The following is a 10,644-nucleotide window of genomic DNA, read 5'->3' on the forward strand; positions in this document are numbered from 1 at the left end:
TGCATATCAATGCATATATTTTTATGTGTTTATTTATGTATTTTTTTTGTACGTATGTTCAATATATTTGAACATAGATATCTAATAGTAGTGGACTGTATGATTTTACAATAGTTAGAATATTTTTTACGAGATGAGAGCGATTGCTCCCACAATAATAAAGACTTTTCTGGTAATGGTGCTGTGCATATATTTACCAGTTGTCTGTGGGAATGTTTTGTGTCGATAAAATCCACAAACAATTGGAAACCGTGGATTGAATTTGATAAATTCTTCACTGGTTTCCTTTTGAATTTTTGGCAAGTTCATAAGGATTGTTATCTGCTTATCGACCAATATTCGTTCATTCTCGTATCTTGATTTTAAAGCTTCCCAAGCCATACTAAAATTGTCGTCATTTAATGCGAACTGTTTTACTATGACGCCAGCTTGACCTTTCGTTTTGTATCGGAGGTGATAGATACACTTTTTGTGCATTAGATAATTTAGGGTGGTTTATGGAAACGGCTGTGAACATGTTTCGGAAGGACGACCATTGTTCATAATCCCAATGAAAAATTTCTGTGTCACATGCGGGCACCTTGAGGTGGATGCCTAAACTTGCTTCTTGACTTTGTACTTGTGGCATCTCTACTCGCGGAAGTGCAGCAGGTGCAATTGCTTAATTAGTTACAATTGATCAGTGATCATTGCTTTCGTTTCTTCAAATTGGTCTAAGCAATTTTCATATTTGGCGTAAGCCGAGGATTTGAAATTTTCTGGTAGATCTGAGTCATCAGATTCTACTGTTGCGTCATATGAAGCTTGGAGACGTATCAAAAAATTGTCCGGATTTTAGTTTTTGATTTCTAATGCCGATTCAGAATTATCTTGAATCGGCGAAGATGAAAATCGAGTACAATATTTTATAAAACTGTCACTCTCAGCAATAAATTTACTGTATATAATGTCCTTCCCCCTTTTCTGTTTTGTAACACCTTGCTTTGAGCGTGTAGCTTCTGCAGGTGTACATGGACTTTTTTCGTCCGAAATCATTTTTGGAACTTTTAGTAGTTGTGAAAATTTGGATTCTTTGGAATCTGCGTTCATTTAGAACAAATAAATTAACGAAATATTTTTTTTTTTTTCAGTGTAAACTGATTGGCTTTAAAAAGAATTGCTGATTGCAAAGCGAAGTCTCTTGTAAATCTATATAAATAAAAATGAATCGCCAAAATGTATGTACGCTCATAACTTTCATACGACTGAACCAAATTTGACAATTCTTTTTTCAAAATGTTCGTTGTGGTTCAGAGATGGTTTCTGCGGAGAAAAAAATTCGAATAATCGCCGGGAAACCCTTAAAAACAGCCCTTTTCTTTTTCTCATACAAACGAATGAATGTTTGTTCGTTAGTAACGCTAAGAGAACGGCTGAACCCATATTCATGAAATTTTCAAGAGAATGTTCTGTGTGAATCGGGGAAGGTTTACAAATAAAAAACCTGTATGCTTTTCGTCAGGAAAAGTCGGAAAATTGGATTATTCCAAAAAGTTAATTTTTTCCATACAATTTTTTTTTTCAATTTTTTTGTTTTGTTTTTCAATTATTTGAATCGTTCAAATTTGTCGTTTGCTTCAAAAATTTTTGAAAATTATTCAGTGTGTGTTGCACACAAAGTGATCAATTACAGATTAAAATTTGTTACGATGCCAAGAAGAGGTCGCGCTAATATCGGTCGGCGTTTTTTTGGCATCAAAATACATATGTACATTAGCAGCCCAAGGCACATGACCGAATACTCCCAGGATTGCGATGACATACGTGGGGTATTATGGATCGCGGTCAATCAGCAAGCGATCGTCACGATGTCACAGCAAGACTTTTCAAGCAACAGCTTCGATGGACTTTATTTTGAAGTAACGTACATATACATATATGGTGCTGTTAGATGCTAGATGTACTCTGTTGAGTGGCAAAAGAAAGGTTTGCGCACGCACACATTCTTTTTCGGATTGTGGATGGTGGTTACACCAGATCAAAATGATGAAATCATTCAATCATGCGGAAATTACTGATGCAAAGAAAGATCCACTATTATACGAAGTGATAAAAACCAATAAGGTTCATGCACCTTGCAGACACCATAATCCCACTTCGGTTTGTATGTCTCACAATAAATGCACGAAAGAGTATCCACGTGCTTTTCTTTCGGAAACACAAACTAGAAATAATGGATATCCACGGCGTTGCTCACCAGACGACAATGGCAGAACATTCAGCATCCAATTTAGAAGAGTGAATATCGAAGTTGACAACACATGGATCGTACTATATTCATCATTATTGTCTAATTCACATTCTAAACTCAATGTTGAGTATTGCAGTTTGGTGTAATCGATAAAATATGTTTCTAAGTACGTCGCCAAAGAAAGCAACTTGGCGATTATTGGTCTTGAACGATACGGTCGATACGTGAACTGCAATAAAGCGCTTTGTAGGATATTTAGTTTTGCAATTCGTGAACGTTTTCCGACTGTTGTGCGTCTCGCAGTTAGTTTGGAGAATGGGCAAAGAGTGTATTTTAACCCAGAGAATTCAGTACAGCCAGTGGAAAAACCGCCAGCAACAAAATTAACATTGACAAGTTTTTTCTCATTTTTCGTCAGTGATCCGTTTGCGAGAACATTGCTCTATTCGGAAATGCCTTGATATTATACATGGAATGCATAGTCGAAGAAATGGTTTCACAAAAAGCAAGGCCAACCAATAGGTGAACATCCAGGTGTGTTCTCAACTAATGCCTTGGGATCAATTTACACAATCCAACCGAAAAACGACGATTGCTAATACCTTCGGTGTCTATTGATAAATATATGTACGTGGTTCAATTTCATTGAGTCATTGCGTATTGTGAGTGGTACGGTGCGTGCATGTTTTGGAAGTAACGCTAAGAGAACGGCTGAACCAATATTGATTAAATTTTTAGAGGTTGTTTGTCGTGGATCGGGAAAGGTTTAGAAATAAAGAACCTGTATGTCTTTCATGAGGAAAAGTCGGAAAATTGAAAAATTCCAAAAAGTTTATTTTTTCCATACAAATTTTTTTATTCAATTTTTTTGTTTTGTTTATCAATTATTTATATCTTTCAAATTTGGCGTTTGCTTCAAAAATTTTTGAAAATTATTCAGTGAAAATGTTATGTGTTTTTCACACAAAGTGATCAATTACAGATTGAAATTTGTCACGATGCCATGAAGAGGTCGCGCTAATATCGGTCGGTGTTCTTTTTGGCGTCAACATACATTAACAGCCCAAGGCACATTAACGAGTACTCCCAAGATTGCGATGACATATGTACGTGGGGTATTATGGGTCGCGATCAATCAGAAAGCGATCGTCACGATGTCACAGCAAGACTTTTCAAGCAACGGCTTCGATGGACATTATCTTGAAGCAACGCATATATGATGCTGTTAGATGCTAGATGTACTCTATTGAGTGGCAAAAGAGAGGTTTGCCGCACGCACACATTCTTCTTTGGATGGTGGAAAGTGGTTACACCAGATCAAATTGATGAAATCATTCAATAATGCGGCAATTCTTGATGCAAAGGAAAATCCATTATTATACGAAGTGATAAAAACCAATAAGGTTCATGAAACACTATCCACGTACATTTCTTTCGCAAACACAAACTAGAAATGATGGATATCCACTCTACCGGCGTCGCTCACCAGACGACAATGACAGAACATTTAGCATAAAATTTAGAAGCGTGAATATCGAACAACACATCGAAGTTGACAACACATGGATCGTATCATATTCGCCACTGTTGTCTAATTCACATTCAAAAGTCATGTCAATGTTGATTATTGCAGTTTGGTGTAATCGATAAAATACGTTTGTAAATATAGCACCAAAGGAAGCAACATGGCGGTTATTAGTCTTGAACGATAATACGTGAACTGCAATAAAGCGCTTTGTAGGATACATATTTACTTTTGCAATTCATGAACGTTTTCCGACTGTTGTGCGTCTCAATGTTAATTTGGAGAATGACCAAAGAGTCTATTTCAACCCAGAGAATACAGTACAATCAACAAAAACACCACCAGCAACAAAATTAACATTGGCGAGTTTTTTCTCAACTTCTGTCAGTGATTCGTTTGCGAGAAACTTGCTCTATTCGAAATACGTTGATATTATTCGTATACATGGGATGCATCATCGAAGAAATAGTTACGCAGAAAGCAGGGTCATCCAGGTGTGTTCTCAACTAATGCATTAGGACGAATTTACACAATCCACCCGAAGAACGACGATTGTTTCTACCTTCGGTTGCTATTGATTAATGTTCGCGGTTCAACTTTATTTGAGTCATTGCTTACTGTGAATGGTTCGATGTGTGCAAGTTTTGGAGAAGTAAACCAGCAATTACAAATGCTGGAACACGCTAGTCACTGGGATGAAAATGAAGTTCGCATACTTTTTGATATAAACATCGACATTGTCAAAGGCATTTTACATCGTCTTCGCTAAAAATTGGAAATGGTTCAATTTCGGTTGATACTTCTGGTGGTTCGATATCAATTCCATCTTCCCTTTATCAATTCACGAAGGATGAACTCATCACAAATGTTCGGACCTTGGCCAAATTATCGCAACTACCATTCTTCAAGTGCACGCGCGATGTTAGCTGCCAAAAATACCGATGTTGTTGACTAAACCTGGAAGATTCAAAGTCAAATTCCGGGAGACTTGCGCTCATACAAATCGATCGATCGTCTTGACAATGAAGACGACGCCGTGAATTATCCAGTGGAATTTCCAAATTCTTTGGAGAGGCTTGGTATGCCACCGCATCATTTGCGTCTTAAAGTAGGATCCGTCGTTATTATGTTTCGCAATCTTCATGCGCAGAAACAGTGTAATGGAACCCGACTGACTGTGACGCACCTATAGAATACAAGGGAGAGAATGCTTGATTCTACGAATTCCTTTGAGTTCTAACGATTTCCCATTTCAGTTCAAACGTATTCCGTTTCCAGTGAAAATTGCATTTGAGATGACAATCGAAAGGACCTAAAGATAGTCGCATAGAGTGAGGCATAAATTTGGAAATGCTATGTTTTTCGCACGGCCGTGGCGTGCTCATGAGTTGGAAACCCATCTTTTCTGTACACCGGAACAGAAACCAAAAAACGTTTTTGATAAAGCTGCGTTACATTGAAAAAAAAACATAAATGAAATGATAAATTTAACCTTCTTTTCATTTCAAAATACATAAATTCACGCAGGACAACGGCTGCGGGGTCAGCTAGTATAATAATAAAATTGTGAAATGTTTTGTTTTATTTTATTTCGTTGATCGGATTAAATTAAATAAGGCGTTTCGTTTTAACTAATTTCGAAAAAAGTATAAAAGTATTACCAAATTTATTTATTATTATTTAATTGTTAATATATGCAATGTTTATTTTATTAATTTGTTTTGTGTTTGTATCTCTCATAGGGTATATCTATAGACGAAACCGTTTGTATGTACTTGCAACAGAGTGCTCGTATAAGAGATCTTTTGTACATACTCGTACATATGTATGTACTATATACGCAATCCTGTTTGTTTTTGCTTATCAAAGAACAAGGGGTATTGCCGAAAATGTGCCAATTTGGACTTTGAACATGTAAATGAAATTGTTCGTAATATTTAGTTATTGTTTTATTTATATAAATATATTGTAATACTTTATACTTTCTCTACCGAACCGTTTAATAGATATGTAATATTTTGAGGTACCCTCGTAGGGTATAATCCACGCTCCGTATATAATTATGTACAAGTGTATGTATATGCAAGCGTGCATATCTTGTTCCTCAGTGGAGCGAGCGCGCATAAACGGAATTGAGAAACGAAATAATCGTGTGTGCACTTCGATTTGTAAATGTGCACTCTTTGTATATCCCGTAAATATGTATGTTCGTATGTATGTGAGTACTGCCTATTGGCCTGTACTGAAATGGTTTAGTTTGTATTAAATAATGGTTGTCAAAAAAGTCTTGCGGTATTTTTATTGAATTTTTTTTTTTATTTAAATTGAAATGAATTTTTGGTGACTCATGCCCAGCTCTTGACCGATGCTACGGCTGCTACTATGCCGGTCTCTTTCGACCAATTCAACGATTTTATCGCAATTTTCGACGACAGGCCTTCCGGAGCGTGGCGCATCTTCGTCCACCTCTACAACAGAACGAAAACGTTGAAACCATCGTTGTGCGGTGAAAATGGAAACTGTATCGGGTCCATAAACTGCACAAATGTTATTGGCGGCTTGAGATGCATTTTTGCCTTTATCGTAGTAGTACTGTAAAATATGCCGTATTTTTTCTTTATTGAAGTTGTACTTCTTATACGAGTTCGGAAAAGGTTGCGATAGATTCATATTGAGCAAGGTTGCGCAACCTTGTCTGCGAAGATGTTCGAGTAGCAAGGGAAGCGGAGACAATCGGCGATCGTTTCTTTCAGCACAGCTCGGCTTTTCTACCAACTACACAATGTTGCCATGCTTATAAAGGGTGATTTTTTAAGAGCTTGATAACTTTTTTTTAAAAAAAAACGCATAAAATTTGCAAAATCTCATCGGTTCTTTATTTGAAACGTTAGATTGGTTCATGACATTTACTTTTTGAAGATAATTTCATTTAAATGTTGACCGCGGCTGCGTCTTAGGTGGTCCATTCGGAAAGTCCAATTTTGGGCAACTTTTTCGAGCATTTCGGCCGGAATAGCCCGAATTTCTTCGGAAATGTTGTCTTCCAAAGCTGGAATAGTTGCTGGCTTATTTCTGTAGACTTTAGACTTGACGTAGCCCCACAAAAAATAGTCTAAAGGCGTTAAATCGCATGATCTTGGTGGCCAACTTACGGGTCCATTTCTTGAGATGAATTGTTGTCCGAAGTTTTCCCTCAAAATGGCCATAGAATCGCGAGCTGTGTGGCATGTAGCGCCATCTTGTTGAAACCACATGTCAACCAAGTTCAGTTCTTCCATTTTTGGCAACAAAAAGTTTGTTAGCATCGAACGATAGCGATCGCCATTCACCGTAACGTTGCGTCCAACAGCATCTTTGAAAAAATACGGTCCAATGATTCCACCAGCGTACAAACCACACCAAACAGTGCATTTTTCGGGATGCATGGGCAGTTCTTGAACGGCTTCTGGTTGCTCTTCACCCCAAATGCGGCAATTTTGCTTATTTACGTAGCCATTCAACCAGAAATGAGCCTCATCGCTGAACAAAATTTGTCGATAAAAACATTTCGAACCGAACACTGATTTTGGTAATAAAATTCAATGATTTGCAAGCGTTGCTCGTTAGTAAGTCTATTCATGATGAAATGTCAAAGCATACTGAGCATCTTTCTCTTTGACACCATGTCTGAAATCCCACGTGATCTGTCAAATACTTATGCATGAAAATCCTAACCTCAAAAAAATCACCCGTTACTTTTGTTGTTTTTGTAGAACAATGTTTCAATTTTTAGTTGGTGACATATTCACATGTGTGCGCATATATATCTTTGTATGCTTGTGCATTATTGAAGTTATACTTCTTTTTCTTTCGTTTGTGTTTCATTTCTGCGAATTCTCAACTATTTTATGTCACTTTTGTTTGAAATACTCTGCGTTGGCCTTTGAAAAATTTAGACTATACTTCACAGAATTATTTCTGTGTGTCTTCATTTCTATTTTTGGAAATCGACCCGCGATGACGAGGTATATCGTTTTATCTGACAGCGTGAGGTTTAAGAAGTTCATTTCTAATTTTGTCTTGTGGCATATTAGAAATGATGTTTCTTCGAAAATCGTTCCCTTACAATGGATAAAACGACTTCTGAGTGGTGATTTTAATGAATAAATTCCTTTTGGTTGAAATACTCTGCGTTGGCCGTTGAAAAGTTAAGTCTATACTTCTCAGGATCATTCATTCCTTTCATTTCTTCAAAAAAATTAATGATCTTTAGAAATATGCATATTTGCATTATTTCGTTGTCATTTCCATATTCGTAGCAATAGAATGTCTTGGGCATAAGTAAAGAAATAGCATCCGATTGTCACCCCTTGCCGCTGTAGCAGCTTCGCCTACAAACATGCGTAAATATATGTATATGTATGTACGAGTAAACGTATGATCATGAATACATATCGAAGCAGATTTTTGCGAGAAGCACCAGAAAGTTGTGCAATTTATGATTTTTAGCTTTTGCCATCGTCGTGAAAAGACGACTTGTTGGCAAAGGCATGCTCGGGGAGATGTTACGGCCTCTGTTTTTATGAATGAAGCGAGATCGCTTGTGGAATTTGCGCCTGCGTTCATGAATGAAATCGTTTTTGTTGTAAAATTTACTATACTTGTTCTTCGCCAATTTGGCTGCCATATTGACTTGTGAAGATCAATTTTTTGTTGGTGACATATTCATATGTGTACGCATATGTATGTTTGTATGCTTGTGCATTATTTGTTCGGCAATGTATGAAAATATATGTACATATAAGTGTTCAAATTACTTGAACAATAATATACAGTCCACTATGTATCAATTGACTGCATACAAAAATGCAGCAAATATAAGGAAAATATGTAATAAGAATACAATACAGAAAAACAACCCTTATGGTGGTTATTGTATTCTTCAGTATAAATCTCAAGTGCCTTAGTCACAAACACACACACACATATACATACTTACATAAACTAACAAATAGAAATGCAATAGATGCACACTAGCAAATGCATACAAATGCATTTGCTGATAAACTATACATCTATTTTTAGATAAGACCAACGCACTTATTATGTGTTATGCGTTGGTCTGATAATTAATTTAAGAACATAGGCTAAGAATTTTTGTATAAAAGGAGCTGTTCAATAAAAGTAAAATCAGATTTGAAAGACAATCTCAGCTTAAAAGACTTCTTTTATTTATATTTTTTACTTCCCCCCACCAGTGGTAAGGGGTAAAAGAAAATAAAAGGAAAGAATTAAAATAAAGAGCAGTGCCTATCACTTATTACCCCCCACCCGAGGTAAGTAATAAGTGACGCAGAGCTGCAATATCTTTACTTAACATTTTTTGGTCCATTCGAGCCTCAAAATTTTGAGCTCAAGCGACTATAAACTCAACAATTGAGTATATATAAAGCCTTATATTGAGAATAAGGAACAGGATACGTAAGCCGTAATAGCAAAAGACTATACGCAAAAATCCTCTAATTGCGATTCAAAGGGATACTCAACTGCTGTGAGTCGAGGCACAGCAAGGTCAACTAGGCGACCAATCAATAACCTCCAACGATCCCTTTGAAGAAGAAAAACGCAATAGCACAACAAAAAAAAGAAGAAGCTGTCAACATGGGAATCAACAGGGGAAAGATCCTTGATAGCCAACTTGACTTAGCGGAGAAAGTCCTGCAAACGTATAATAATATAGCGGGCAAATCGATAAGAAAAACAAAAGTTGAAGAGTTAAATAAATATGTTAGTAAAATACAAAAAGATTTTGACGCTAACCATGAAAAACTAATGGCGGATGGCATAGGTGAAGAGGACTATTTTAAGTCGAATTCTTATGACCGCATAACAGAGCAAATAGAAGAAATGATTCAACAATTCAAACAAGCTCTTAAAGACGAAGTTGAGTTTCCATTGTCAGAAAGAAAACAGAATACTCAATCTGGCACACTAGAAAAACAGCAAACTATGTCAGATAGAAAAATTGTTATTTTTAGAAGGAAAATTGAGAACCTTCGCAAGCAAATGGCTGACTTGAGTTTCGAATTGGTTATCAACTCTGATCAAATTGCATATTTGGAAACGCTGTTTAATACCATAGAAAATATGTACAGCAGCGATCTTTCAAAACAATTTAATTTGGAAATTGAAGAAGCTTACGACGAAATAGTAGCAGAATATTATAAAGAGCTCCCTCGTCTAAAAAATGGCTTAAAAATTGAAGAGCCAAAAATAGCATTTCGTCATAATTTGGAATTGGAAAAACTGAAAATTCCAAATTTCTATGGGGAAATAAAAGAATGGGCTAATTTTTTCAACGTGTTCCAAGACATGGTACACAACAACGATCAAATATCTAGCTCTGAAAAAATGCTTCGTTTACGCCTTTGCTTGAAAGGTGAAGCTGCTCGTCTGATTCAACATTTGCAGATATCAGCCGATAATTACAAAGCAGCGTGGAGTATCCTTCAAGAAAGGTACGACAACAAACGGATTTTGTTCACGACACAGTGGGACAGAATAATGGATCAGCCAGTCATTAATAGTGACAACGCCGAAAGCGTAAGACAGCTGCTAGACACAACAAACGAATGCCTCAATGCAATAAAGTTATTGGGCGTTAAAACAGAAGAGGCTGATCCCTTTATAGCTCGAGTCATTGTACGGAAGCTAGACAAGGAAGGGCTCAGATTATATGAGCAATTTGTAAGAAAGACCAGGGATATTCAGAAATTATCTGACATTCAAGGATTTCTGGACCAGCGCTTTCAGACATTAAAAGCAGTAGAGGATAAGCAACAATTGTATAAAAACCCCAAGCTGCAAATATATAAAGCAAACCATATATCTTTCAACGCAAGGCAGCAAA

General features: G+C 36.6%; 1 pseudogene; it reads left to right on the forward strand.

The window, feature by feature from the left end:
- The first annotated feature begins 7,687 nt into the window (after window positions 1–7,687).
- LOC125776961 (small nucleolar RNA U3) lies at window positions 7,688–7,886 on the forward strand (annotated as a pseudogene).
- The last annotated feature ends 2,758 nt before the right edge of the window (window positions 7,887–10,644 follow it).

The sequence above is a fragment of the Bactrocera dorsalis genome, chromosome 2 (assembly GCF_023373825.1).
Source record: "Bactrocera dorsalis isolate Fly_Bdor chromosome 2, ASM2337382v1, whole genome shotgun sequence".
Classification (NCBI taxonomy): Eukaryota; Metazoa; Arthropoda; class Insecta; order Diptera; family Tephritidae; genus Bactrocera; species Bactrocera dorsalis.